Below are 24206 nucleotides of genomic sequence, written 5' to 3' on the forward strand. Positions count from 1 at the left end.
CAACAGGGAACCCCCTTCAATTTAGCCATTCAAAGCACCTACAAAAACTCACTCGAAATATATCTGCATCAGTACGAGTTAGCTAGTTTTATTGATGATCTATTCATGGTAGATTGGAGAGAACAAACGCCGTGGATGTTTCTCAATGAACTTTCGGACCACTTCGTCAGTGTCGATAGGAGTGTTATAATACGTGTTCATGAGAACAAGAGCTGTGAGACGTTCCTTGCCCATTGTTGATCGGAGAACAGTTTTATGCCTTCTCACCGCAGAAAACGATCTCTCATGAAGAATTCGTCGGCGCATCCTATGCAGCCTACCGCTCTGCCACCTCACCGCCCAAAACAATTCGAACACCACCTCAATTTTGAAACTTTTCGGTCTGAAAATTGAGATTTTTAGGCATTTTTTGCACGTGTAGCACGCGTGCACACTATAGTTCATTTGACGGAAAAGACACACCTGGCTGACTTGTAAGGATAACCGCCCTTCTGACGGCCTACATGTTTAAAATTGGTGTATTTTTTCTCTCTCTCTTTTTTTTCTCTCTCTTTTTTTTTGGCCAAGAGCAGGGGGGGGGGGGTCCGAACCCCCTGGACCCCCTGGATCCGCGCCTGATATGCCCTCGCCTGCACGCATTTTTGATCCTTCAAGCCCAAGCAGGCTCGAATGAGCATTATTACGTGTAGATTGCGTCCATTAGGGACGAATTAGACGCTGATTTCGGGGATAATTTGTAAATATGTATATACATTAGGGACACCATTTCCACGGTCAATAAATAGCTATTACCGATCTGCAATAGGTAATTGCAGTGATTACGTCATCTATCCCTGGTGTCGAAGCTATACAATCGTCATAGGGGAATGTTTTACGTGACAGTGGGCTATAAATAGAAAATAATGCGTGAGATTATTTATCCAAATCATATTGGCGGTGGCTAAAACTTCATCCAACACATGCTGCATGAGGTAAATGACTCTTCGTGGTCGTTCCTGTGACCTGTGACTATATAGCATGTTGTCACTCATGATTATTATCATAATGTCTGTACATCTCTTGTGTATGAGTGTTGAGTTTCTTATAAGGGGGCACCTAAGTTACAGTTACAGCAACTGAAGTAGATATAACTATTGATTCTATTAAAATTTACCAAACCTCTACTTCAAGACATGCATAAGGAACAGACAGCTCTATAGAACTCTGATGAAGATGCACAGAAAGGTAACACTGTACTTTAAGAACAAAACCTCTACATGGATCACAAAAACAGTGAATTTCATTTAATACCTTCATTTATTTTTGGGGAATGGGTTAAAAATTCAGACAATTTATCTAAAAAATCTCAAATGTGACATTTTATCACAAAATTCCAGCAGTTTTCGCCAAAATTTGTTGTATATGGAAATGTTCATGTAGCTAGCTAAACAATTTTAGGCTGACATTTTCATGTCAAGATTCTCCTCAAAAGTCCGGCCCCCTCAAAAAGTGTAAATAATTATCTTTAGCTTGTCTGTTCCATGGATACGCCGGACCTACACCCACCCCCCCCCCTCGAGTTGATCATGACAGTATATAAATAATAAATGGTTATGAGTGCAATAGTGCAAATATTTCATGAGTTGACAGCTGGAATGCTCCATTCAACGAGGCGCAGCCGAGTAACCGAGTTGAATGGAACAATTACATCTTTCAACGAATGAAATATTTGCACTATTGCACGAATGGAATCCATTCAAGGGCGTAGGAACCGGGGGGGCTGGGGGGGGGGGGGGGCGCCAGCCCCCCCAGTGAAAAATATGGGGGGGGGCGGAAGTATCGTTCCGCCCCCCGTTCCGCAAGTCAGAAAACCCATTTTTCATTTCCAAATGAGAAAAAAATCTCATTTGAAGCACCAATTGCATCTAAGGCCAGGTGAAAATGCAAAATTCTTTACAAAATGGAGTGGGTGTTGAAGTGTGCTATATTGCATCTGAGGCCACCTGGAAATGCAAAAAAATTCCAAAGGGGAGGGGACACCCCCTCCCCTTAGACCCCTCCCCCAGGCAGCCATCAGTCTTCAGCCCCCCCCCCCCCCACTCAAAAGTACCTTCCTACGCCACTGAATCCATTCATTATTTGTTTTATACAACACCTTCAAATTGGGATATAATTGGATGTAAAATGCACTCATGCAACAGTTTGTTTTGAACAGACAGGTGTCTCTACTCTCTTACCATTGAAAAAAGTGCTATCAAAAAAGTATAATTCTATTTCATAGAGTGCAATAGAGCGGATTTTGCATGCAATCGACGAGCAATTGACCAATCAAATGGCCGGAATATGATTAGGTGTTGTATAACAGGCCTACCGTCACCCATTCGGGTGTGCTATATATTGGTCATTAAAACAACTTTTGTGACGAGATTCGCAGCGAACTCAATAAATTATCTTGACCAGTATGTTTAATGACGTTAGGCATATGTTATGAGACCATTTGAATTGTTTCGTTGTAAATGTAATGATTTCAAATGGATATGCATCTAGCATGTCATTGTTAGTTTATCTTCGGTCATACGCACACGGTCGTGGTCAAAGGTTAGAGCGCGAATTATGATCTGTATATAAAGCTCACGAAATGATTTCGAGCAGTGCAGTTCGCTCCCTGGCAGCCGTTGGCTAACAATTCATACGTAATTGTAATTTGTAGCCTATTCTGTATGGGAGTAACTGCCAAATCATGTGAATGGCAGATATATTCACCAGCTTGAAGGTTGTTCATTAGTTTTGTGGAGCAAGGTAGTACTTCACATTATTTGAGCCAGCGAGCGTGAGAAATTAGGCTAGCCTATCATATAATAGTATCGCTAAGGCCAAACGATAGGCTACTGGCTAGCTCACTAAGGCACTGGCGTCTAGTATAGCATAGGCCTAGTAAGTTGGAATGCTAACCTAGGCCTAACATGATATTCACTAGACAATTTACGTAAGTAAAGTAAGTCACTTAATATCTTCCGACAAAATACTAGACCTGGTTGGGCCTAATTACTTTCTGGTTAAGGCAGTACAGTAAGGTTAGGCCTAACTTAATAAATGTCTTAAATTCCTACCAGAGTAGCCTACCATAGCCTAGGCTAAGCCATCTATCACCTAACAACAGTAACAACTGACACATCCTCAAGAAACTCGCAGCCGGACAAATTAGCTTAGGATGAAAGCTCTCTCTCTTTGCTCCCCACCCCCCCCCCCTTCATGACAGGCAAAGCCGGCTCCTGTTAGCCTAGATATTTAATTATATTTAGGGGTTGAAACCAACGTTTTTCAGGGGAGGAAAGAAAGACGGCTTGGCTGTGGAAAGAATTCATTTAGGTAGTGAAGCAACTGTACGTAGTATTAGTAAATGTATCTTGTGATTTAGGAGAGTTTGGTGAAAGAAAGGAACATATTTCAAAGAGACACTTGTAGTAAATGAAGAAACTGGTAAATGGGAAAACAACGATTTTAGGGGAGGAACCAAGGAAGGCATACCTATAGGCTAAAGTTTCTATATTATTTCATTCCCACAATGAATGCCATACAAGCAAACAACCCATTACCACTATGAATTCCACGCATGTAACTTATCCCATGTTCTCATACAATCCTATGTAAACAAACCGGCCTATTCACAAACACTTTTTATCTTCCAATCACTGAACAGTTACACAAGTAAGGTATCTGGTAACATTTTCTATTTTCCTTCATACTATCACAACTTTCTTTAGCTTACTCTACAAAGAAAGTATGCCATCAGAGCCTATACAGAACAACAGTCTCCTCCCTTGAAAATAGTATGTTAGTTTCCTCAACCATGTTATTTTCATCCTTAACATTACCTTTCTCCCTTAAATCTTTTCCTACAGTTATTCCACTTACAACATCTATTCTTTCCACATAGCCTAGCCAATATACCTCCCATGAAAAACCTTAGTTAACTCCCAGGAAAACGTACTTGACTCCCTTATGATGTAGGGGAGGTAAGTTACTCAACTTTTTAGTGGGAGGAAAATAATGTTGTTAGGGGAGGGAACAAATGGCCCCAGGCTACCACCAAATGAAAATGGGAAAACCTAGGCTAGCCTACCAAAGCGGAGGCTAGATAGAGATGAGGACGAACTAGCCTATCCTAGGTATCTTATACGAGCAACGGTACTTTGTAAAATGAAATTCTCAGGCAATTAGGCCTAGCTCTGTGGTCTAATCGATGTTGGTTCAAGTATGGAGAAAACTCTCCATGCAAGCTGATGTTACCTAGCGTAGGCAACTAAATTGATATACATGTATTAATTTGATCAACTAGCATAATTTTGACCTGAAGCTAGGCTTAACAGTATTGGTCCAACTCTCGGCATATCTTTATCAGATCATAGACTTCTTTTGATGTCTAAGACATGATTTTATGGTCGGCAGAACTGTTTCACTGAAACTTTGATGATTATTAAACCGAATTCAAACTCTCATTGTTGAGTAATTGTCTTTAATTGGATTTTTAATTTGAAAACATTGATTGAAAGTTGTGAGGAACACAACTCATGGTAAACACATATTAAGAGTATTGAGAGATAAGTACAATATAATAATATATATTATCTCTGTCCTTGTTGATATAGAATATTATTACACAGGTGCTAGAAGTCATGGAAGCACATGAGGGTTTACCATGAATATACCAATATGTTGTTGGTACTTGTGTAAGGCTGAAAAGCCAGTTTTCATCTTTGCTAAGTGTACATGTTGTAGCTTAAGTGTTGGTCCTTATATCACTTATCCCTTATATGACAAGAATGATGTTTATTTCAGAAATTTTTCAATTTCCCAGTTCTTCATGAATGTGCTTGCCAAGTTTGTTTAAACTAGTACATGCTCACAAAATTGTTTGGCTGATGAAATGTTCTTAAAATTGTACTGCATTCATTCCTTACTTGACCATTATAGTGAACAATGTGCATCAAAGGAAGTTTTGGCATTTTATGAAGTGCTCCATAGGTTTGATAGCAATGTCTAGTAAAGTTCATTAATGAGTCATATTGCAAGTATTAAAAATAAACAGGCACTTAGTAACAAAAAGAGGTACAGTTTATTCATGTTTGTAAACATTCATCGGAAAGGTATGTGCATACGCAAACTGAAAAATGATCTTATGTAAAACTACTACAAAAAAAACTACTAAAATTTATTTCACACCATAGGTATATATACATATTGCTTTTATATTTGTCTTTACAGCATTGCATTGGCCACACTGATTCACAAGAAGACTCCATGAACTGTGACTGTAACATCCTGCTGGAGGTCTGAGACATTGAAGATTCTGTAATGCTTCCGTTTGGGTATGCAGTTTACTATAGTAACACAGACATATTTAAGCTCTGGTATTCGTTTCGTTTATTTCTGCCATTAAACCACAATGATATTCATTTGTTTATACATAGTTATATCAATGAGGCAGCAGTCAGGGTTGTTTAGGTAGTCAGGAGGAGGGAGGGGAGGAAGGGAGGGAGTGTATAAAAATGAGTCTAGTTGCAATGTCTACAGTATCTGCTTTCCAATATATGAAATCTTCTTATCTTTTACAATACTGTCTCAGGTGAAAGAAGAAGATCAAGAAAATGGAAGGAAAATTGTGAGTCTTGGATGTCTGTAATGAAGCTGGATCAGGTTTAGAACAAGTGGTTGAAAGATCATAAACTCCACCAAAAATTAGAAGATCCTTCAAGCCTGTCCTCTACAGAGAGATCTGGAAGGTGATTTAACAAAAATTGGAGAAAAGTAAGATTAAGTTTTAAGGGAAACATCAGTGTGAGCCAGTATCATGAACATCAGTCTTGTCCTTTCAACAGTTGATTGTTGTCAAGATCAGTGCTAAATGTACGAGACACGGTGCCTTAGCCTTATGGAACCAGTCGGTATTCGGTGTGGTCTGTTTTTGTGCTAATTGTATGAGACACGGTGTCTTAGCCTTATGGAACCAGTCAGTATTTGATGTGATCTGTTTTTGTGCTAAATGTACGAGACATAGTGCCTTAGCCTGTTGGAACCAGTCGGTATTTGGTGCGGTCAGTTTTGTGCTAAATGTACGAGACACGGTGCCTTAGACAGTTGGAACCAGTCGGTATTCGGTGTGGTTTGTTTTTGTGCTTAATGTAAGAGACACGGTGCCTTAGCCTGTTGGAACCAGTCGGTATTTGGTGTGGTCTGTTTCGTGATAAATAAGAGACATTGTGCCTTAGTTTGGTGGAATGATAATGAAATAAACCCATTTCCTAACTCCAAACCAACCACCAAAATATTCGCTCAAACAATCACTGTATCAGGAATCTTACCAGAACTATCAAATAACCCAATAACCCTTGCTAAACTAATCAATGAAGAAAAACCAAATGCCATGTTCTCAAATATAAACTGTCTTCTAGTAACAACATCCTAATCACCCCCATGAACCTAAATCTGCAAATATCCTCCTGAAACCATGGACTCAAAAGACTAAACTAGGCACCCCAAACCAAGAATCCCCCAAAAAGTAAGACAAAGAAACTTCTCTGTAGTAGCCTGTGGCATAAACCCTGAAATTCAAATCAAAGATATTGAACAAGAACTCAAAGACCAAGAATACACCCCAATACAACTAAAAGACTCATTAGTCACGCCACAAACAATCCAACTTGGAAAGTAAAAATAAGGTTTGAAGAACAAGAACCTCAACAATAACTAATCAAACAAGAATACCAAGAACCCCCCCAAATCACTCAATGTTTCAAATGTCAACTTTTTGGACACCCACCATACTTGAAAAAATCAAACCAGATGTCTCAGTTGTGGCGAAAACCACAGAGTTTTATTTCACTGTCACTGAGACGACGCTCAATGAAGCTGAACAGGTGGTTGTAGGTTTTTACCCATTTATTTACACGCGTGGTTTGAACAAGACCACGATGAAATCTAGAAAGTAAAGATATCAAAACATCAATATACAAACATTGGTGAAATAAACATATGAATTGAACAAATCAATAATACATAACATAATAATGCATAATATTTCTCCTTATAAATAATGCACAAAAGGAAGAAGTACAACAAATAACATTTGGTAACATGAAACAAGACATAGAGAAAGATTGGCAACAATTACAATCTTGATAATTAACTTACAATCGTTACCGGGCAAAACCAACAGCACGACAAACTGCGGTGTACAGGGGTTTACATGGATTAACTGCGGCTTTCTGGGGTTAACGGCGGCTTTCTGGGGTTAACGGCGGCTTTCTGGAGAATGTACAGAATACCAACAAAAAATAACCTCTGGCGAGATATTCTACTCCAGATTCTCTAACAAATAAGCAAACAACAAATACACAAAAAAAGGCAATCAAAATAACAGGCACAAGCATACAGCAAAATCACATTAAAGGCAAATATCTATAATGTGATATTAAAAGAGATATACAATTACAATATCAAGCCCCTTAATACTTATGTAAAACATTGAGAATACTTACATACTAAGGAACAGTGCTACAGGAACACATGCGACGCCTCTCTGAACCAGGAGAGGAATGAAGCATGTGCACCTCACAAAATACGCAAGTATACATCGATTACGTAATTGTACATCGATTACATAAGTATGCAAATCGAGGAAGTGGATATGAAAGGCAACCAGTAAATGGGCAGTATTGACCTCTGCCCGACCTCGACCAAGCGGAAATTTCCCTTTGGTCACACTAAGCAAATAGCACACATCGGCAACGATGACACTCCCCCCACTGGAATACGTCATATTCAAGTATAACAATGCCTACATTACCTAAACCACCCCATCGATGTACATTAAAATTCCATAACAGCTTTAGCAATCAAAATTGTGACGTAAAGCTTCTAAACCAAGTAAATAACTATAAAGCCTCACACACCTGACAGCTCAATAACGAAGATAAAACACATCAACTATATTTATATGGAAATTCAACGATAATGCTTGCAAACACTTAAGAAGATGAGAATGCAGATTCAAGTAAAACAATCTTAGTAATGGGACGAACCAGCTCGGAAGTCCTAGTCTTAACTCTTACCGACCTAACTAACCCATCTCTACTACAGGTAACACTAACAACCAGCGCCAACGGCCAGAGGTTACGGGGAGTCATTTCATCTAAGATTAAAACCAAGTCACAAACCGCCAGATTATCCGTGACCCCCGTCCACTTAGACCTCTTTTGCAATTCAGGTAGATATAATATTAACCACTTTCGCCAGAATTGGTTAGCTAGGTGCTGGACATGCCTCCAGCGGCAACGAAAACGGTCAACAGAGTTAGAGACTGTCCCGAACAAAAAGAAAAAACAAAATGTGCCAATTGCTCAGGGACTCATGCCACCCTTTACAAAGGATGCCCAAAATTTAAAGAAGCTAAAACTGAAGCTAATAACAAACAACAAGAACAAAGAACCTATGCGAATGTAACCAAATCTACCCATAAAATTGAAATAAATAAAATCGCCACTGAAGATAAACTTAATATCGCAACCTTTGTAATTGAATTAGTACAATACACCTTCCAAAAAGCCGACATTAATATTAAATCCGACGACCTTGCCAGTTACGCCACCGTGTTAGCACTAAAACACCTAAACTTAAATATCCCAGAAACTGTAATTCTGGAACGTCAACCTTCGTCAACGTCAACGTCAACCAACGTCAACCTGGAACGTCAACCTTCAATATTTAGCCCTCCTCAATGACCTACATGACAAGCATACTCCCTCCTTCGGTCAAGTTCCTCCACCTAAACATCAACAGTATCCTTCAAAATTAAGCCTCCTACTTAGTATATTCACCAACCACTCCCCGGATATCATTTTGTTAAACTAAATTAAATACAAATTCCCACCTTAGCATCCCTGGTTACCAAACTTTCAGACACGATATCTCTCGCTCTATGGGAGGAGTACTTATTGCTGAAAAAACAACCTCAAAGCCACCTTCCCCAAACAGTCAAACAATTGAAATTGTACTCGAAAGAGACAATAAACCTCTCCATATTATTAGCTATTAAAGTCCCCAAATGAGACCATATCCACAATAAAAAAAAATCTATTAAAATACAATAGTACTAGGAGATCTAAATGCCCACCACATCATTTTTGGTAGAACCAAAAATATCTGAAAAAGGCATATCCCTCTTAGAAATATGTGATAAACACAACTTAACAATAATTAACCAAAATACCAAAACTAGGATAAACCCAATAAACAATAATGCTGAACTACTTGACTACGCCATAACCTCAAACCACCTTGCAACTAAAACTCATTGGATTCAAATCCTAGAAGATGACCTAATCAGTGACCAATTTCCACTCCTTTTTGAGCTAGACATAAACCTCAGTCGCATCCAAAATAACGAATTAACATATAATTAAAATAAAACAGACTGGACATCATTTAAAAAGGAACTCGTAACAAATTACACTATCCCCAATTACCACAACAACAAGCTAAATTACATCGGCATATATTGTGACAGCATTGCCCAACATATCTTCAATACCTTCAAAAACACCGCTCCTTAAAAACGAAACAGAAATCGAAAACTAAATAGGAATATTCTTACACTAATAAACTCAGACGTCGCCTACATACAACCTATATGATCTCCCCAGATCCAACTCTATAAACCCAAATTAACCAACTTAAAAAACAAATAAATAGACAAATATCGGCGGTCGACCAAAACCGAGTCCAAAACAAATGCGATTCAATCATTAATATCAAAAACCCAAAACACTTTTGGAAAAATTTAAAAAATATCATAAACCTATTACAACCCCAAGCACAGGTAATACAGACCAATGCCTTAGAGATAAAGTAGGTAACCTCATCACAAAAACTCAAGACCAAATAAAGCTTATTGAATTGTACTTGAAAACTATATTCAATATCTTAGATGGCCCCATACGATAACAGATTCCAACACGAAATAGACAGAACACCTATCTGTAATGCAACCAGCTTTATCCCCAACTTCTAAGGATGTCTCAACAAAAACATCCCTCTAATCAAAGAAATAGATATAAACGATTGGTATAGTGCCACTAAATATGCAAAATGCCTCCTCCCCTGGTCTTGACAACATAAATGACCTAATGCTAAAAGATTCCCCTCCGTCGGCCTCCGATATTCATTAACTCTCATATTTTCCCATTATTTAACAAACTCCTTAGACTTGGTTATTTCCCAACCCTATGGAAATCCGCCAAAATGATTTAATACCGAAACTAAATAAAGACACACAAGGGACGAAATAACTGGGTTCGCATAGCAATTTGCTACCCAAGAATTGCCAGTTGCTAATCAATATTACCTTTGATTAGCAAAAGATGCAGTACCTGCTAATGCTAATTGCTATTTCCAAGAATTGTCGAGCAATTATTGCTAATCAATTCTCTAAAACTATTTCGTCCCTTGACACACCAAAATTCAAAACTATCGACCAATTAGTCTCCTACCAGCCTTAGGTAAGATTTTCGAAAGAATTATAGATAGCCGCACCAGAACCCACCTATAGTAAAATAATCACTTTGCCCGTATCAATCAGGCTAATTCCGGGCACACAAATCTTCAATAAACCAAACTTTCTCTCTTTCCGAAGAAATTCGCATCGGCTTCATAAAAAACATGATACCACTGCCCTCTTCCTTGATGCCGAAAAGGCGTTCGACAAAACTTGGCACAACGGCATAAGAATACTACTTAACTTAATCTACCCTCCAATTACACCAGACTTCTTTCCTCTTTCCTTAGTGAGCGCAATGCAAAAATATGCTACAAAAACCAATACTCAAAACCTATTCCACTTCGTGCAGGTACTCTACAGGGCGCTGTTCTCAGCCCCCTTCCCTACACCCTATTTGTTAATGATTTGAACATCCCCCCTATCTAAATGCAACTATAGTCGGTACACTGACGATATAGCCATTTGGAGAACCAGTAAAAATATCTATATGACGGAACTAAATATTAAAAAAGCAATTACACATCTCGAAAATTGGTGCTTGATGTGGAGAACAAAAATATATCCCTCAAAATCTAACCTAGCCAATTTCTCCATAATAAACTCAAAATACCATAACCATATTTCCAAAATTAATCTTTTCACCACCTCAAGCACTGCTACTCCTAATGCAACCTCCTCGGTACCACTTTCGATAGCAAATTACCGTTGAATCTACATTGTAACAGAACTGAAGGATGCTGCTGGTTCCAACTTAAATCCATTCAAATCCTCTCACACAAATATAACTTCCCTCCGAAAACAATTATCCAAATTTATAAATCCAAAGTAAAATGATTCTCAGTTACAGGAGCATCACCCTGCTTACCATCTCTAATCCCAATAAACAAATTTTAAACAGAATCCACACCACAGCTTATTGACTCGCACTCAAAATCCCTACCTATATTGCTACTTTGTACGTTCTCCGTGCAGAAAAAAACAAAATCTACTTTCACCCGACTTGAAGAATTCAAAACCAAGTTATACAAAAACAACCTCGAGAACGACCCTTTGATTGAAGACCTCCCCCTGAACTACAAAGTCGCAACTACTTACTACCCAAAAACCAAACCCTTTCTGTATTCACAATTGTTACTACTTAAAGTCTCATTTTAATTAAAAAAATCCTTTCCTAAATCGGTCTGGGCCCCTTATATATACAGAACAAAACAAACAACTCCAACAATGACCGATTGATTAAAACATAAAGTAGCAACCACTCCCTTACCAAACAGTAGAAAGTGCAACCACTCCCTACCCAAACAATAGAAACCACTCTGTCTCCATAATTCTCAGTACTTAGAAATTCCTCTCCTTTAGAAAACCCTCCCTAATTGGCTCTTCGACTCCGACCTCGGGTATATTATGGCTATCCTGTCCAATGTAAATATATAAGACTTCATTTACCAGCAATTCCCTGACTGAACATAGACAACTTTTCCAAGAAAACAAAGAAAAAAAAATTCTATTCTATAAAAACAAACTTATTATCCCCCGTAGGACCTCTCGCTAGGTCGACCAGGGGTTAAACTCCTTTTGATTCGATATCAACAACAACAAAACAAAGCTTTTACTTGAATTAAAAAAAAATGTAACTAATTGCATTTATTTCATTTCATTTATTTATTTTTGTTCTATCTTAACATAAGTATGACATATGACATAGAAGGAGATAAGAAACAAAACTTGTGAAAGGAAGTGTACTAAAAAACCCTATAGGGCTTGTCGGGTAGTGACACTCCCTAAAAAACTTTACGTGGAAGACATCGTTATTAGATTTTGGTTTCATTTAATCGATAGGTGGAGGTAGAGGAATTGGACACTCTTGCGCAAGATATCAACGGCTTGAAGTACTCTGCTCAGGCGGCCTCCATTCTAGGTATGTAGTTATAATAATAATCATAATAATAATAATAATCAATTTACTGTGTTTGGAAAGAAACTTTTTGCTGCTTTGGATGAAGATTAAGGATTCTTGTTTTTCAAAAGGCAAAATGCAAGATGGACTATATATGAAAGGATGAATACCAAAAATTTAAGAAAAGAAATTGGGTGGGGGGGAGGGTGAATCAGGCAGAGACCATCTTGCTACTACCCAGTTAATTTTGTGTAGGACCCTGGTTAATTTGAAAGGAAGAAATCCCTTTAGTATCCTTGAGTTTCTGAAAGGTTTCTTCTTTGGGATAACGGTGGAGAGACATATCGATGTTCTCTTTTGGGTCTGATCGTCAGGAAAATGCAGATTAAGCTGCCGTGTCCATTTGGAACCTGGGAATTGAACCCTGCTACTGGAACAAATGTATTCCATCAGAGCATAGACAATGATTCAGAGAAATATGGCCTTTATATTAATAATCTGTTGTTTTCTTTCCCAAATTTTTCTCTTTGGTTAAACAATGAGTGAAAAGATTCATTCGGTTGGAAGCAGCACCACCCTTTTTCAACCCTTTTTTTGTTTTGGGGGGGGGGGAGACCTATTAGCCCTTAGGGTCTGAAAATATTACAATAGGATTATTGTGGTGGACAGGACAGACAACAGTTATTTTTGCTTGTAGCTGAATGTATGATGTCCAGGGATCACAAGGAAGTATCAAAAGCCCGATCAAAAATGCCTTTTTTTTATACTATCGAAATTTGTCAGAATAAAGAAATTGAAAGCCAAAACATAAAGAGTTGATCTGGCCTTGTAGACTGCGATTGAACCAGTCTCTGTCTTCTACAAATAATAGAAAGTGGGTATCCATTTCTGTTTGTGACAGCAACAACAAAAAATGACTGCAAATTAACAAGTTTTTGTAAACTTTCTCTATTCAGGGATTCAAATCTCAAATTCCACTCCAATATACCCCCCTACTTATGAACTGTCAGGTAGCTCAAGCTGACAAACTTACTCCAAAGATGAGAATAGGCCTTATGTGGTTCGTAATTGAATGACATTTCTCACAATTAATTGAATTGACTTCCCCCACCCTCCGACTACTCTAACCCATAGAAAATATCCTCCATCCAAGAATACTTTAAAAAAAAAAGGCATTGGCTTTAATACCAAGAACCTCTTTGCGTTAATTTTCAGATTCCAATGAACCTTCCATCAGCAAAGGAATGGCGCAACTTGGTCTGAAGGAATATCGACCGCTGGTGGAAAGGCTGGACCGGTACAACGACCAACCAGCCGGACCTGGCCGCCAAGCCCAACTTCACGGCATTCCCACCGGACTTTAAGCTGTCACTGTGCAAACCGCTCTTCTTTGACATAGCTCTGAACCATATAGAGTTACCCTCCTTGGACGAGAAACTGGAACAGAATAAATCGGCCGCACAGGGGGTCTGGGTGGGTTCCTGCATAGATGGTGGAGCGGGGGTGAAAAGTAACTCTCGATTTGCCACGATGTCGGAAAAAGGATCGAAAGATAGCGTCTCTCCGGGATCAAATGTGATCCCCAGTGGGAATGTCAGAAGGCGAATATATCCTTTACCAACCATGTAATTTTCTTTTTTTCTCTCTTCTTTGGTCTTAGTTGTTACAGTATGTATGTGTTGGCATTATACAGTTTCATGATTATATCTGCATGTATTGCATGTCGTGGTTCCGGGTGCATTCAGGTGAGGCACCTACAGATTGATATATCACATTTCGTAAACATCCATCATAAGACCACAGGAATGACACACGTCAGGTCAAATGGGCTAGTCCAGGTTATTTGGAACTTCAAATCGGTGTAACTCCTTCACCCTTAATCTGCGTCCATGAGGTCTTTTGTATACATAAGCCGGTAGTATTTGGGAGGGCTCTCACTCTTCTCCTGCATGTGCTGTCATCATCTTTTATTTAAGTTTTATTTGATTTGATTTGTTTTTTTTAGTAGAGAAAACTACACCCTGTTGCAATGCAAACCCAAAGATGGGGGAAGGCCAAAAAGAATAACACTCACTTTTTTAACGTGGCTTGGCAAAAAAATTGAAGAATATTCAAAATGGGAATTGGAATTTATATATTTTGGATTTGGTGTTTGTGTGTTAATCTCATTTAGAGAAAAAGAAGAAAAAAACAGCATCTTTATTTGATGGGACTTTAAAGTTTTAAAAATGGGTTTCGGTTCTTGATTTCTTGGTTTACAAACATTGTGGTGCTTGACCAACTGACACTGTATGGGGATGTTAAGGTGACTGAATTTGATATTGACAGGAGTTATGGATGGTAGTTGGAAAGACCAGGGGTGGGGGGGGGGGTGGTGAGGCGAAGGATCGAGAAGGAGAAATGAAAGTGTTGAAAGTGAAGAGGGAGAATCTTTGAATTGAATTTACAGTTTGCAAGAGCACAGGCTATATTTAAAGAAACTTTCAATAATGCACTCTTTGTGTATATAATTTGGGGTGTGGTAGTCGGAGTGGGGGGGGGGGGGGTGATTGAGACGGCAATGAAAGGGAGCAACCTTTCCACATTTATGTTGTTTGTGCTATGGTAGTATCGTTTCCTTTTTCAAACTGGAGGGCAAAAATGTAAAAATTAAGAGTTATCTAAAACTAATTCAAAATTAGGTTTAGTTAATAAATGAAAGTTAAAGAAAATGATATTGATGGAAGCAGGGGTGTCATGGTATTGTAAACTGAATCATCAATCAGCCATGGAAGGCCAACTCCTTTTTATCGGGAACTTGTTGTCAAGCAAACCTATGGATTCAAGCCCTGTCTGGCTAAAGTAAGATGGGGTTATATTTTTATCTAGGAAAAATCCATTTCTTTTTCCTCATGTGAAAATGGTCTTCCAAATGTTTAAAAAATGTGTAAAATGTCCAAAAAGAATGTACTGGTGTGAATTGGATAGCCACCTGGTGTGAAGTAAAAGGCCATAGGCTTATCCCATATGTATATGTGACTGCTTAGCATCATTAAATAACTGCCCTCCAGGCTGATATTATAAATAATAGAAACATTATAGAAACTAACTGTCTGTTGTCACCCAACCATCTCAATAGTAGATGCAGGTATCACTAAGAATGTTTATGAAAGATGTACTGCATGTTTTGATTAGTATTTGCATAATAATTTGATAAGGGATAACCTGTTTCTGGACAGGTAGTTGAAGGGTATTAACTGTGGTGGAAGGGATGAAGAAACATCCTGTCCATGAACTGATTTGTCATTAAAAAAAAAAGAAGTTATTTCCAAGTGTCACTCTCATTTTTTTCTTCCTTTTACTGGAGTATTGTAAAAGGAAAAGCAGAGGTTGAGTTTGAGCCAGGGACCTTGAGATGCAAAAGCAAAAGTCTTTACCACTAGACCATAAGGTGGGTCTCTTTGATTGCAAAGCTTTTCAAATATTTAAAGATCATGCTGTTTGGACTTAGTCGTTTTTATAAAACATTTTCTCCACTACTCCTTCCCCCTGACTAGCGATTGGCTAGTCAGGGGGGAGGGGTGGCGGCGGACTCGACTTGTCTGCGCGTGAACCTTGTCAGGGGGGAGAGGGGTGGCGGCGAGCTCCACTTGTCCGCGCCTTTACCTTGTCAGGAGGGGGGGGCGACCTCACCTTTTCCGGGCCTTCACCCCCTCTCACCTTCTCACCCTCGGTACTCACCTTATCCACCTGTCAGGAGGAGGGGGACCGCCCGCCTTCGGGACTCACCATATCCACTTGTCAGAACTCCTTTTGCGAATACTCACCTGGGACTTGAACCGATGCAATCCAAACCAATCGCTTACTGAACGATGGAATAACCAATTGCACCATTTCGGTTCCCTCTGGAGAAACTTTGTTTCTTATATTTATACTTCCACTCCCTCCAGAGAACAGAAAAGTAAAAGGCTATGCCTGGACATGAACCGCAGACATGATGCTCTGTGGGGGGATCGAACCGAAGACATGGAGTTTGTCTGTGTCTCTCCAGTCCAGAGCACTACCAACTGCGCCACTAGAACTGTTGAGAAATAGTGCTCGTTTCTAATATTTAAACTTCAGAGTCCAGAATGGAAGAAGGAAAAGAGCAGAAAATCAAAATGCTCTGTCTGGGGATCGAACCGGAGACATTGAGTTTGTCTGTGTCTCTCCAGTCCAGAGCACTACCAACTGCGCCACTAGAACTGTTGAGAATTATTGCTCGTTTCTAATATTTAAACTTCAAAGTCCAGAATGGAAGAAGGAAAAGAGAAGAAAATTAAAATGCTCTGTCTGGGGATCGAACCGGAGACATGGAGTTTGTCTGTGTCTCTCCAGTCCAGAGCACTACCAACTGCGCCACTAGAACTGTTGAGACTTAGTGCTCGTTTCTAATATTTAAACTTCAAAGTCCAGAATGAAAGAAGGAAAAGAGCAGAAAATCAAAATGCACTGTCTGGGGATCGAACCAGAGACATGGAGTTTGCTGTCTCTCTCCAGTCCAGAGCACTACCAACTGCGCCACTAGAACTGTTAAGAATTAGTGCTCGTTTCTAATATTTAAACTTCAGAGTCCAGAATGGAAGAAGGAAAAGAGCAGAAAATCAAAATACTCTGTCTGGGGATCGAACCGGAGACATGGAGTTTGTCTGTGTCTCTCCAGTCCAGAGCACTACCAACTGCGCCACTAGAACTGTTAAGAATTAGTGCTCGTTTCTAATATTTAAACTGCAAAGTCCAGAATGGAAGAAGGAAAAGAGAAGAAAATTAAAATGCTCTGTCTGGGGATCGAACCGGAGACATGGAGTTTGTCTGTGTCTCTCCAGTCCAAAGCACTACCAACTGCGCCACTAGAACTGTTGAGAATTAGTGCTCGTTTCTAATATTTAAACTGCAAAGTCCAGAATGGAAGAAGGAAAAGAGCAGAAAATCAAAATGCTCTGTCTGGGGATCGAACCGGAGACATTGAGTTTGTCTGTGTCTCTCCAGTCCAGAGCACTACCAACTGCGCCACTAGAACTGTTAAGAATTAGTGCTCGTTTCTATTATTTAAACTTCAAAGTCCAGAATGGAATCAGTAAAAAGAGCAAAAAATCAAAATGCTCTGTCTGGGGATCGAACCGGAGACATTGAGTTTGTCTGTGTCTCTCCAGTCCAGAGCACTACCAACTGCGCCACTAGAACTGTTGAGAATTAGTGCTCGTTTTTGATATTTAAACTTCAGAACTCAGAATGGAAGAAGGAAAAGAACAGAAAATCAAAATGCTCTGTCTGGGGATCGAACCCGAGACATGAAGTTTGTCTGTCTCTCTCCAGTCCAGAGCACTACCAACTGCGCCACTAGAACTGTTGAAGTTAATACTTGTTTCTAATATTTAATCTTCACAACATTAGGAGGCAAATAAATAGAAAATCAAGTGCATCTTCTTGTGTTTGAACTCAAGACAAGGAGTTTGTCTCATTTTTTCTCAAAACAATAATGAATATGCAATATTATACAACGATATTCCAAACGATTATACTTTTATGAAAAATTCAAGCAGAGTAGAAACAACGTAAACAGTACTTGGAGTTCAATTAATGAAATTCTCAATAAAAACGGTAAAGACTCATCATATCCAGCAACATTTAAAAATGATGATTGCGAAATTAGCAATGATAATGACATCGCTAGCAACTTTAACAAATACTTTGTAAATCTTGGTTATAACCTCGCTAGTAAGATTAATATTAAACTAAAAGCGGAACATTTTTTACATAATAATGACAAGGTATGCCATTCCATATTTACATATCCAGTAACAGTAGAAGAAGTTTTAAAAGTTGCTCACACAAATGTGAAACCAAACAAAGCAGCAGGAGTATGATGACTTTAAGCCAGGTATTATCAAACAAGTTATTCCATACATTGTAAAGCCTTTAACTCATCTCTGCAATATTTCTTTTAACACCGGCATTTTTTCCGGATAAGCTTAAAATAGCAAAGGTAAAACCAATCTTTAAAAAAGGAGACCCCAGCCATTTTGAGAATTACCGCCCTATATCTTTATTGTCAGTGTTTTCAAAAATCATTGAACGATTAATGTTTAATCGTATATACAGTTTTCTATGTAAATATAATATTCTTAATAACGAGCAGTACGGATTTCGTCCTGACCATTCTACAGAATTAGCTTTAGCAGATGCAGTCAACAATATTTATAATAGTCTTGATAAGAATAATACCTGTGTAGGCGTATTTTTCGACCTATCCAAAGCTTTTGACACCATCGATCACAAAATATTACTAAGTAAATTATTTTTTTATGGTATCAGAGGAACAACCCTAAATTGGCTAGATAGTTATCTTTCAAATAGATACCAGTACACTTTATATAAAAATTCTAAATCTGAACTTGCTAAAATCGCTTGCGGAGTTCCTCAGGGTTCTATACTAGGTCCATTACTATTTATAATTTACGTCAATGATATCGTTAATGTCTCCGATATTGCTAAAACAATATTATTTGCCGACGACACAAATATTTTCTTCGATTCCCAAAATCTACTCTCATCACATAAAACTGTTTCTACTGAACTAACTAAATTTTCCAGCTGGGTTGCAGCAAACAAATTATCTCTTAACATAGAAAAAACTAATTATATGGTGTTTAATGCTAGTCACTCATACAGATGGGATCACAATATTACCATGAATGATAAAATTATTAATCGGGTTAACACTACTAAGTTCTTGGGTGTACACATAGACAATAAACTTTCGTGGCGTGATCACATATCAGCAGTCTGTAACAGAGTGGCTAGAAATACTGGTATTATATGCAAATTAAAACATTATTTACCTCCAAATATACTCAGAACACTCTATATAACTCTGATTTTACCCCAATTAACTTATTGCACGACTATTTGGTCAGGAACCTATTCTACAAATCTTAATCACCTATGTGTCCTCCAGAAGAGAGCTATCCGCCATATATCACATGCTGCACCACGTGATCATACTAGCCCATTATACAAAAGATTAAATTTATTAAAACTAAATGATATTATAAGAGTCCAGCTTGCAACATTTGCTTACAAAGCATGGAATGGATTGCTACCCGAGGCTTTAAAAGATTTTATATATAGTAATAGACTAATCCACAACCATCAAACACGCCATTGTAATAACGCCCATGTTTTATCCCAACGAAGTATTTTAAGTTCTTTTAACCCTCGTATTCGTGCTATAAAAACGTGGAATAATCTCCAGGATAATGTTAAGAATAAGCCTTCTTACTCTGTATTCAAAAGGAATCTCCAAACTGTAATTATTTCTCACTATTGATGGATTTATTCTTGTGTGTGTTTGCGATTAAGATCATCATAAAGATTGTTAGGATTGTTTATTAACATTATTAATTTCAATTAGTGTCAACTCGATTATTTCATCATTGTAGATGCTACTATTAACTTTTCTTTTTCTATTCTTAAGTTTTTCTTTCTTTTTTCTTTTTGGGGAGTCTCCTACTTTGTTAAGCCTTACAGGCTTTATAGGAGACTTCCCGTCACACTGTAAATTGTGATGAAACAAATAAATATACAAATATACAAACATAACAACTGCGCCACAGTCACTGTTAATTGAGAGATATGATAAGTGATATGATAAGTATTATTTTCTTTCAGTTTAATGACAATGTCATTGTACAAAAAGTGATGAATATACAAATTATACTATATATACATATACATATCTACTTATAGACAACGTTTATATAGCTTGGAAAATGGAAAACCAAATTTAATGTGATTTTTTTTTCCTGAATAGACACCACACAGTTTTCTTCCTTTAAGTCTATTTACAATTTCATTGAAGAATTTTTTTAAATAAATATACAAATTCTACAAAATATACAATATTAACAGCTTGGAAGTAACCAGAAAAGCAACTTTGACATTATGCATACATATCATTCATTGGCAACACATATAGCCTACACACAACTAGAACGTTACATCAGCAGTTGCCCGAATTGTTTACAATTGAAAATGTATTTGATATGGAGGATAGACAACTTCAGCGGGTCATAACCAGCTACAAGCTTGCCGAACAATAAAATCTTCTCTTGAGTAGATAAACCGTCTTCCAAAAAATGTCTGTTCGCAATCTACAAGGAAATTGAGGTCACATGACAGGACCAGAATTAATGTTCAATTGTTTAATCCTGAATATTGCAAAACGGGTACAGATCGGGGAAGCCGCCTTGTTCATTAAATGTAAAAGGCTGATTGGTTACTGAGATGTGGTGTTGCAGAAACCTGAACTGGAAATATTGGATTTTAGCTTCAGAAAGCGTACGGGAAGGAATCTGAAATATAGTTAACCAATCGTTCTGTGAGAAGTTAAAAGTTAAGCTCCACTTAGCGCAGGCTTTTGGTGGAAGTTAAATAGAGTCAATTAGGTGAGTGTAGACTAATTGCAACAAATAAGACATGCGAGACATAAAGATTGAAACGGTGATCTTGCTGGTTCCCGACATCGTTTACAAAACTGAGGGAATCCTTCCAATTTCTATGGATTGCAGAAAGGATCCCATAAAAACGAGTGGAGGGATACCTTAAAAGCTTAAATTTGGTCAGAAGAGCATTAAAGGACAATTGCTTCCCATCTGGCAAAAACATATCCCTAACACGCAGTAATCCGGCGTCGTAAAAGCTTTTTGTCATAAACAATGGTCTTATCAATTCTAATAAAATTATTGGGGATTTGCTCACCCAAGTGTTCCGAAGATTTCTTTAAGGTAGCTAAGCTTACTCCAAACCATACAAATTTGTCCAATGAAGGTATTTTTAAATACAGGATATATCCTGGTCATAAAAATTACAATTAAAAAGCAACTCTTTACCGGACGGCGACAGAGAGGAATGAAAAAGAAAGAGCTTCCAATACCCCGTGTTGGCATTATAACAATAACGCTTGACCCAAGAGGTTTTGAGAGCAACAATAAAGCTGTGAACATATATTATTTTAACCCCCCCCCCCTTTTCAATGGGGTTAAACATAGTAAGTATCCTTACTTAATCAGTTTTCCCGTTCCAAATAAAATCAAAAATAGTACTTTGGATCTTATTAATAAAATCTTTTGGAGGGCTAGGCAGAACCTGAAAAGGGAAAACGAGTTGGCTGATTGCTTCACGATTGTGTTTCTAACAGTGTGAGATCACGCCAATTCCAAACTCTAAGCTGGTGCTTCAGCCTAGATAAGCTCTTCCACCCTCTTGACCCCCCCTCCTACCAAGTCTACCCAACCCCCAAGTCCACACCTTCAAGATGTTTAACCGTTCTCTTGTACCTCCATCTGGTTTACGTCACTGATCGACATGTATATCTCGTCGACTCCAATGTGTGGAATTTTAATTCCCTTTTCCCAATGTGTCCCAACCAACTTTTGGTGGATAGACCACCCAACCCCCCCCTCCCCTTCCATGGTACGCCATTTGACGCAAGAATAACACACCCTCAGTGCAACTTGTAGCTAATGGACACTTTCGTGTTATGATTATAGTCCCCCAAATGAGCCCATATCCAGCGCCACAATAAAAAAAAAATGTTCTAATAAAAATACAAAACTCCTAGTAAATGCCCACCACATTATTTTTGGTAGCACTAAAATATCTGAAAAAGGCAAATCTCTCTTAGAAATATGTGATAAATACAACTTAACGATAATAACCAAAATACCAAAACTAGTATAAACACAATAAACAATATTACAGAACTACTTGACTACTCATATAACCTCAAATCACCTCGCAACTAAAACACATTCGATACAAATCCTAGAGGATAACTAAATCAGTGACCATTTCCACTCGTTTTTGAGCTAGACATAAACCTCAACCGCATACCAAATAACGAATTGACGTATAATTACAATAAAACAGACTCCACAAATACAACAACCAAAACAACGAGCTAAATTACATCGACAATTACTGTGACAGCGTTGCCCATCATATCTTCAATACTTTCAAAAGACTGTCCCTTAAAAACAAAACAGAAAACGAAAACTAAATAAGAATATCCTTACACTTATGAAACTCAGACGTCGCCTACGTAGAACTTAAATCATCTACCGAGACCCAACTCTAAAAACCCAAATTAACCAACTTAAATAGCAATAAACAGAAAAATATTGGCGGATGAAAAAACCGCGTCCAAAACAACTGCGATTCAATCATTAATAATAAAAACCCGAAACACTTTTGGAAAATTAAAAAAAAATCATTAACCACATTACAACCCCAAACACAGGTAAAACAGACCAAGGCCTTAAAGATAACGTAGGTAACCTCATCACAAGAACTCAAGACCAAATAAAGCTAATTGAATCGTACTTTTAAAGTATATTCAATATCTTCGATGGCCCCTCATACGATATCAGCTGTAAACACGAAATAAACCGTACAATTATCAGTAATGCAACCAGCTTTAACCCCAACCCCTTAGGATGTCTCAACGAAAACATCCCTTGTACTAAAAAAAATAGATATAAACAATTGGTATAGTGCCACTAAAAAATGCATCCTCCACTGGTCTTGACAACATAAATGACCAAATGCTTAAAAACTCCCCTCCGATATTCATTTTCCCACCATTCAACGAACTCCTTAGACTGGGTTATTTTCCAACCCCATGGAAATCCGCCAAAAAGATTTTAATACCGAAACTAAGTAAAGACCGCACCAAAATTCAAAACTATCGACCAATTAGTCTCCTCCCAGCCTTAGGTAAGATTTTCGAAAGAATTATAGATAACCGCACCAGAACCCACCTAGAGCAAATTTATCACCTTTCCCCGTATCAATCGGGCTAATTCCGCGCACACAAATCTACAATAAACCAAACTCTCTGCTTATCTTTTAGGCAGAACAAAGGTTTGAGAATCCTTTGTTCGTCCTAAAAGTTTTTCGGGTTTCTATTGTTCTTCTGAAGTTGCAAACTGACCAAAATATAGGCCTATAGAGGGCGCTCGACGCATCTTGCCAGTCATACGTGATTTCAAAGCAGTCAAATCAAACCTTTCTTATTGATAAATTGTTCTTTCCTCGGAAGTTGTATGCTAAGCGATAGAAGTGTTCAATGTTTTAATCGTAATTTTTCTTCAAAAATGGAACCGAGGGTGATAAAATACTGCCTGATACTGTTTTTTTAACTGGTTGTTGTATATTAATAGTTTTCAACCGCTCCGCGACATGAGCTATGCAGATTCAGGAAACGTTGCCTTGACCATTACTCTAGGCTGGGCGTGTAGATGATGTCTCAGGGCTACGTGTTAGGGGTATATGCCCTCGCCTGCACGCCTTTTTGTTCCTTCAAGCCCAAGCAGGCTCGAGTGAGCATTATTACGTGTAGATTGCGTCCATTAGGGACGAATTAGACGCTGACTTCGGGGATAATTTGATATGTATAATGAATTGTAAATAAATGCACTAGGGTCACCATTTCCAGGGTCATATGGCACACACTTTTGTGAGGTCGTTGGAAAGTCAATATTGCACTTTTGCTTAGCACTTATCAGCACCCCTCCCCCAGATATGCTATTAAGTCAAATATTAGTCGCTCAAAATGAAAGCAACCATTTACTTCCATTTACAGGGCCCATAAATACGACACTTCTCAATGGCTGGGAATACTCTGGAGGTTCAGAACCTCTAGCAATACGTTCTCTCAAATAAACAGTAGCAATTATTAGCAAACTAACCTCTGCA

The 24206-nt window shown here is 38.2% G+C and overlaps 1 long non-coding RNA gene across 1 annotated transcript; it reads left to right on the plus strand.

Annotated features, from left to right (window-relative positions):
* Positions 1–2590: 2590 nt before the first annotated feature.
* On the plus strand, positions 2591–15824 carry LOC139966365 (uncharacterized). Its single transcript, XR_011792557.1, has 5 exons — positions 2591–2778; positions 5245–5348; positions 5606–5787; positions 12374–12452; positions 13647–15824. It is a non-coding gene; the product is annotated as an uncharacterized lncRNA (long non-coding RNA).
* Positions 15825–24206: the final 8382 nt, after the last annotated feature.

The sequence above is a fragment of the Apostichopus japonicus genome, chromosome 4 (assembly GCF_037975245.1).
Source record: "Apostichopus japonicus isolate 1M-3 chromosome 4, ASM3797524v1, whole genome shotgun sequence".
Taxonomy (NCBI): domain Eukaryota; kingdom Metazoa; phylum Echinodermata; class Holothuroidea; order Aspidochirotida; family Stichopodidae; genus Apostichopus; species Apostichopus japonicus.